The following is an 8,061-nucleotide window of genomic DNA, read 5'->3' as shown; positions in this document are numbered from 1 at the left end:
TGCAGCAAAAATGAATTTTGAACCTATTTAGAGTTAGTAGCTAGCCCAGCATTCCAAATCTTTCAGCTTACAAGAACTTTCATGGCACATTTAATAAGCTCAGTAGTTTAAATGGGTCGTTTCTTTTAAAACAATGAATTGTTAAGTTCCTTTTCTTTGATTTGTTTTTCTTACCCCTTTCCCTCCATACCCAGTGGTGCTCACATTGGCTGAAGGTCACTTCCAGTTGTTGTGTAAGGGGCCATGCAGTGCTGGGAAAAGAACCTGGATCTATCGCATACAAAGCATGTGCGCCAGGGGCTGGAGAGAAAATACAAAGGTTAAGGAGCTTTTTCTAACATGAAATCTAGAGTGGGCTCAGAGCACAGAGCCAGCTAGGGAGCCTGAATATAGAGCCAGGAGAGAGCCTGAGCACAAGAACCAAGTCTGACCACCTAGGTACTGCCAAATATGGTCCCGAAATAAGAAATGTGCGCTAGCCTGGTAACCTATTTCCCCAGCTGTAAACTCTTTATTTTTTAATAATTAAACTATTTCTTTTTAAACTATCAATCTTTATTTGGAGAACCAGAGCAGCAACTAAGTCTCTTTCTCATTCACTACAGTTCAACTCCACTACTACAATTCAACTCTGAGTAGCTTATTTAGTTCTATTATTGGATGTATATCACATGCTAGGCTTGGGGTGAGGAGATTTTAATTCACAGATCAGTGAGGCATTATTTTTGCTTTCTAGGAACACAAAATCACTCAGTAGCAGCCACAGGGACAGTCATAAATTCAACCTAGAACTCCAAGTTCCAGTTGGTATGTTGGTGTCACAGTTCAGATAGTTAGGGTGAGTTAGGATAAGCAGAGAACTGTTCCAGAAGAGAGAAGGTATGTGTAAAAAAGTACATTTGTATGTCTTTACCGTTAAATTAAAAGCTTTTGGAAACCATAGACTTGACTTTTATTTTTTTGTCAAAAGAATAGTTATGATTTCTCAAAAAGTTATTGAGTAGTATATGAAAAAAATTCCTAGACAGCATTGGAAGGTTGATTTCCTTTTTGTTTTATGAAAAAAAAGTATTTCTTCAGAGACATAAGATATGCTAAGGGCAGATAATTAATTTTAAAAATGCTGAAAAGATGATAGTAAGAGCTGCAAAATATTGCTGAATAAATAATGAGTATGTGATAATAATTTGGATTTAGTGGAAACTTATTATATATGCCACCTGTGTCAGATGTTTTTAACAATTTAATTTGTTTTCCAACACTTCAGAGGGATTTTTCCCCAGCTATGGGGAGAGAGGTTGTTCAGACAGTAGTTTAACTGCAGAGAGACACATACCTGGTGCCCACCATGAGCTCAAATATATACTGTTTTCTTATCTTCTCAAACAATTTAAGGAATGACTTTTGTTCTTTTCTTTCCCAAGTCACTTCTCAGTCTCTAATTGGTATTAACCTGGAATTATTTCCAAATGAACTTGAATTATGTAAATTCAAGATGAGATCAGATGAAAATTCTGGTCTCATGGTTTGTTCCTAAGGGATCATCAGATAAATCCAGTGTTTGTTTTTGGGTGTGAGTGGTTTGGGGCCACACCAGGTGAGATTTGGGGGCTACTTGGCTCTGTACTCAAGGGAGACAAATGGGAATGCTTAGATGATCTTGAGATATAGGAATTAACCAGGATAAGCCTTATAAGAGGCAAGAACATTTTCTTCTATGCTATCATTCTGGACAGTGCTTCTATAGCATCACAATTATATTGGTTAGGAGAGACATACATTCACTTTAATTCAAGCTGAGAAGTCTCACCTACGTATGGCTGAAACCAAGATCTCGTCTCTTTTTCTTTCTGTCTCCTTCCCTCTCTTCATGTTTCCCTTATTATTAAACTTTTTTAAATAGAAAATATAATGGTTTAGGTATACTCTCAGTTTATGGTGGCTTTAAAAAAACACGTTCTCTTATAGCATGTAATAATTTGAAAAAGTAACAGCTTTTGTTTACATCCTATAGCCTTTAAAAATGGCTGTATTTGGAACATGCACTGACTTTCAGAAAACAAACCATGTACAAAGGATAGAAGGATATCCCAGGAAAAGGAAAACTTTAGTTGAACCATATGAAATAGAAATTGGTTCAATTTTTAATGGATGTATCAAACTAGAGAACATTTCCAGAACCTTTTTGTACTCTCTGTAGATGATATTGGACATTTCTGAATCTTAAAATTTTTTTCAACAGAAGCACTTGGAACAAAGCAGAGCCACAGTTCCATCTCACATACAAAGTAATGTCCCTAAGATTCGCAGCAGATCTATCAGTTGAGGTTCTAGGAGCCAGAAGAGAACGGAGGGCTATAGTGCAAAAAATCAATGAAGTGAACATCTCCCCCAAAATACTCTATCCATATAGAATATCATTTAGGTTTGAAAGTCTGATACAGAGTTTTGTCCACAATGGGAATTTATAGTCTAAAACAATAAGTTTCACAATAAGTTTTACAAAAAGTGTTAAAGAAGCTTTTTTTTTTTTTTTGGTTTTTGGGAACACCCAGCAGTGCTCAGAGGTTCCTCCTGGCTGTCTGCTCAGAAATAGCTCCTGGCAGGCACGGGGGACCATATGGGACACCGGGATTCGAACCAACTACCTCTGGTCCTGGATCGGCTGCTTGCAAGGCAAACGCCACTGTGCTATCTCTCTGGGCCCTAAAGAAGCTTCTTTAAAAAAAAAAAAAAGAGTAAAAGAAATGGACATTTCTCAGAGGAAGACCAACAGATGGCCAACAGACACATGAAAAAATGTTCATCATGGGCCCGGAGATATAGCATGGAGGTAAGGCGTTTGCCTTTCATGCAGGAGGTCATCAGTTCAAATCCCGGTGTCCCATATGGTCCCCCGTGTCTGCCAGGAGCGATTTCTGAGCCTGGAGCCAGGAATAACCCCTGAGCACTGCCGGGTGTGACCCAAAAACCACAAAAAAAAAAAAAAAAAAAATGTTCATCATAACTTATCGTTAGGGAAGTCCAAATCAAGACCACAATGAGATAGCATCTTATACCAATGAGGATGGCACATATTAAAAATTACTGAGAACAGGGGCTGGAGCCATGCGCAAGCATCTGCCTTGCTTGTGCTAGCCTAGGACAAACTGCAGTTCATCTCCCAGCATCCCATATGGTCCCCCCATCCAGGAGTGATTTCTGAGCGCAGAGCCAGGAGTAACCCCTGAGCATTACCTGGTGTGGCCCAAAAACCAAAATAAAAAGAAATACTAGAACAATTTCTGTTAGGGATGCGGTGAAAAAAGAACTCTCATCTACTGCTGGTGAGAATGCTGTCTGGCCCAATCCCCTAGAGAATCAATATGGAGGGTTCTCAGTAAACTCAGAATAGTTCTGCCATATGACCCAGCAACCCCACTTTTGGGTATCTATCCCCAGGAGAGAAAAACACTGATGCAAAAGGATGTATGCATACCACTATTCACTGCAGCACTCAGTACAAGAGTTGAAGTCAATTGACATGTTCAACAATATGCAAGTGAAATCACAATGGTTTTAGTGGTCCTCAAACTATGGCCTGCAGGCCACATAATGTATTTGTATCTGTTTTGTTTCTTCATTGCAAAATAAGATATATGCAGTGTGCATAAGAATTTGTTCATAAGTTTTGTTTTTACTATCGTCAGACCCTCCAATGGTCTGAGGGACAGTGAACTGGCCCCCTGTTTAAAAAGTTTGAGGACCCCTGATTCTACAGTAAAAAAAAAATATGACCAACTTCCTAGCATGTGACATTGAGTATGGCTTTCACTCATGGTACATATATATGCCCTTTATTAGATTAAGTAAAATATGTTACTCCTATCTTTCAATGGAATTTTATACATTTTTCAATGATAGGTGAGTTTTAAATATTCCATAGAAAATTTTATTAAAATATTTTACTTATGGGGACACCAAACCAATAGCACAGAGGAAGGGCATTTGCCTTACACGCAGATGATTAGGGACAGACCTGGTTCAATCCCTGGCATCCCATATGGTCCCCCGAGTCTGCTGGGAGTGATTTTTGAGTGCAGAGCCAGGAGTAACTCTGAATGCTTCCAGGTATGGCTTCAAAACAAATGTGTGTGTGTGTGTGTGTGTGTGTGTGTGTGTGTGTGTGTATTAATGCAGTTACTTGAGCAGTATAAACATTTTCTAATATAAAGTCAATATTCCCTTTCTTGGATAAAATGCACTTCCATATGTATGCAAGGCAAACACCCTACCCACTGAACTATTACTCTAGTCATGTTTTGGGAAAAAATTTAGCTTTATCAATTTATCACTTATTGACAATTTTGTGGAATTTCAGATGGGCTCTATTTACCTATATGTATATAGGTGTCACCCCACAATAATAATTCAAACAAAGATTTCTTCTATATGTGGGATGAAAAATATAGTAAAATAACAGCAAAAGATCAGTCATTTGAACTGAAGATTTCCCCTATAGAACTGAGCTTACATGTGGGTCGGCCACAGGCTTGGGGGTATTCTAGGGAGGGGTTCTTTGGGGCGTTGGTGGAAGGAAGCAACTACTCTGGTGATGGGTGTGCCACTGGAATGATGTATGCATAAAATGAATGATCTGGGGGGCCGGAGCAGTGGCGCTAGAGGTAAGGGGTCTACCTTGCAAGTGCTAGATTAGGATGGATCGCGGTTCAATCTCCCTGAGTCCCATATGGTTCCCTCAAGCAGGAGCAATTTTTGAGCACATACCCAGGAGTAATACCTGAGTGTCAATGGGTGTGTCTCCAAAACAAAACAAAACAAAATGTAAAAACAAACAAACAAGCAAAAACAGAAAAAGAATGTATGGTCTGAGTAGAGAGCTAGAAGAACTTAAGAATGCTCAGGCTGAGACCGGCGAGATAGCATGGAAGTAAGGCGTTTTCCTTCCAGGCAGAAGGAGGGTGGTTCGAATCCCGGCATCCCATATGGTCCCCCGTGCCTGCCAGGGGCGTTTTCTGAGTGTAGAGCCAGCAGTAACCCCTGAGCACTGTCGGGTGTGACCCCCCCCCCAAAAAAAAGTGTCTGGGAAAAGTGGTCCTGATAAAGGGTCCAGAAAATAATAAAAAAATTATTGAGGCAGAAATGAGCCTGTCTTGATAGATACAGTAGAATGAGGAACAGGAGTAGTGATAAAAGGTGAGATCACAGACATGGACGGGTCAGTTCATGAAGGAAGTTTTAAGTCCTAGCCAGAGAGGTCTTCAGATTTATCCAGGAGAAGCTTGGAGAGGAAATAAATCAGTAGAAAGCATTTTAATGGTCCAGTACAGTAGTCTACAGTGGACATGGATAGAAGCCATTTTTTCCCTGACATACTTTGTCAAGTCATTGTCTATCTCTAGTGCTATCCAATTTCTCTCCTTTTGTGGCCAGAACAGGGGTAAAGATGGAGTGGGTGACTTTTGAGTTCTTTTAGGTGCTAAAGAATCTGTGTGACAGGCAGTCACACTAAAAGAAAATAATAAATAAGAGTGACAAGGCAGAATCAGTGAGTGTCATCCTCAGAAGTCAGTTTGACAAGCCTTGGTCTAGCACTTATGGGGTTGAGAAGAACATGCTGGTAACTCTAGAGAAAAAGCAAAGTAAAGGTACCAGAGACTTCAAGAAAGTGCTTAAAAAAGAAGTGGCAGACGCAATTGCGTCTTGTGTACCAACTCACTCCATATTTAATCTTCACATGAGATACCTGGAGATCTATAAATGACAGCAAGAGGCAGCTTGACAGGTTGCTGTATTTCACTTGCCAGTTACAAACTAGTTAAAAGTTTCTTTTTTTTCTCATATCCAACATACCACTTAAAATTCAAAAACTAAGCAAAGTAGGCTCAAAGTTTAATAACCTCTACAAACAAGTCAGATCAATATACTAGTGATCAGGAAGGGCTAGGGTTTTGAGTACCCTCCAAAACCTATCCCATCAACCCCCACTGAGAATACTGAAGAGAAACCTCACAGATAGAACAGAACCAAAGACACATGATCATGTGGCATTAGACTTCTCATGGGGTGACTCGCTAGTTCCTCAATATCTCATTTGGAGGGAACATACAGAACAAAGTTCTCACTGTACAAGCATCTGCAAAAAAAAGACATAGGATCCTCCTTTCCAGGAAACATGCTATTTCTCTTCTATTTGTAGACTTATAGCATTATTTGTTTAGCTCTTTTTTTTATGTGAGGAGTGGTTTGGGCCACACTCAGAGGTGTTCAGGGCTACTTCTGGCTCTGTTTGCAGCAGTCATCCTTGGCTGTGCTCAGAAGATCATAACAGTGCTAGGGATTAATGGTGTTAGCCACATGTAAGGCAAACCATCTTACCACTTAGACTACTTCTCCAGCCCCATGTTTCTCTCTAATTATCATGAGATGCAAAGTTTATGAATCGAATGGCTATTTTGTTCACTCCTGTATTCTCAGATTGGGAAACTCTGTGGAAATAATGAAAATAATTGTGGAAACAACTGTTTATTAACAGTTATTAAAACTCCGTTGTAAGCCTAATTTATTTTGGAGTATATATAAGAGATATGTATAAGTTTTATTATGTGTGAATATGTATATATTATATGGCATTTAATATGAATATTTTATATGTATACTAGATAATAGGCATTATATACCATAAATATAGTATGATTAATACTGTTCATTTATGGCTGTATAAGTTTATTTTCATATTTATACACCCAGAATCTCCTTAGTATATTATTATAATTTATTATTATAATTACTATGTACATTACATATACATTTACATAATAGTAATATAGAAAGTATATTATAATATACTATGAATATGATATCTCATAGTATGAGATCAGGTCTTATCCCTCATTACCTTTGTTTTATTCCCCCTGCTTCTCTTTCCTGTGATTATCTCAGAATCTGTCAATGTCTTCAATAAATCACCTTTGCCCATTTTTTTTATTTTGCTTTTGGGCCACACCCGGCGGTGCTCAGGGGTCACTCCTGGCTATCTGCTCAGAAATAGCTCCTGGCAGGTACGGGGGACTATATGGGACTCCAGGATTTGAACCAACAACCTTAGGTCCTGGATCGGCTACTTGCAAGGCAAATGCTGCTGTGCTATCTCTCTGGCCCCACCTTTGCCCGTTCTTATGGACAGCTCTGTCAGCTTTCTGAGCAGCAGAAAGCTCAGTTCCTAATCTTTGGAATTCTCCAAAGACTTCAATTCCCTAGGATGATTCTCTATGAGAAAATTTTTAGCTAACTATCAAGATTCCTTATGTCCTGGGGAAACCATTGTGAGGTATAGTCTAAACTTTGAGAAGCCTTTATATTAAGTTCAGGTGTTCAGAATAGTTTCAGACCCCAGTAATCCTTTATGATTTTTCTCCACTTTCCCTATGTCACTTTACTAGAAACACATATTAAATTTTATTTTGTTTTTGCTTGTTTGGGGGCCATACCCAGCAGCGCTCAGGGGTTACTCCTGGCTCAGCACATAGAAATCATTTCTGGCAGGCTTGGGGGACTATAAGGGATGCCAGGGATCAAACCTGGGTCTGTCCCAGGTCAGCTGCATGCAAGGCAAATGTCCTACCGCTATGCTATTTCCAGCCCTTGTATACTGAATTTCAAATAAAGTACTTATACCCAAATCCTTTTTATCAGGGGTAGCTTCTGTTGGGTGGTAGAATTAAAAATAATATAATGACCTACAATGCTTAGAACAACAGTTGCAGGCCAGAGATATAGCATGGAGGTAGGGTGTTTGCCTTGCATGCAGAAGGAGGGTGGTTTGAATCCCGGCATTCCATATGGTCCCCTGAGTCTGCCAGGAGCGATTTCTTTCTTTCTTTTTTTTTTTTTTTATATGGAACGCTTCACGAATTTGCGTGTCATCCTTGCGCAGGGGCCATGCTAATCTTCTCTGTATCGTTCCAATTTTAGTATATGTGCTGCCGAAGCGAGCACCAGGAGCGATTTCTGAGTGTAGAGCCAGGAGGAAGTGCTGCCAGGTGTGACCCAAAAACAAAA

The 8,061-nt window shown here is 39.5% G+C and overlaps 1 non-coding gene across 1 annotated transcript; it reads right to left on the bottom strand.

The window, feature by feature from the left end:
• Positions 1-7,891: 7,891 nt before the first annotated feature.
• On the bottom strand, positions 7,892-7,998 carry LOC125998317 (U6 spliceosomal RNA). The gene has a single exon (XR_007491908.1). It is a non-coding gene; the product is annotated as a U6 spliceosomal RNA (small nuclear RNA).
• Positions 7,999-8,061: the final 63 nt, after the last annotated feature.

Source organism: Suncus etruscus, chromosome 20 (assembly GCF_024139225.1).
Source record: "Suncus etruscus isolate mSunEtr1 chromosome 20, mSunEtr1.pri.cur, whole genome shotgun sequence".
NCBI lineage: Eukaryota > Metazoa > Chordata > Mammalia > Eulipotyphla > Soricidae > Suncus > Suncus etruscus.
The sequence above is the reverse complement of the archived record's forward strand: the minus strand, read 5'-3'. Positions and strand labels throughout refer to the sequence as shown.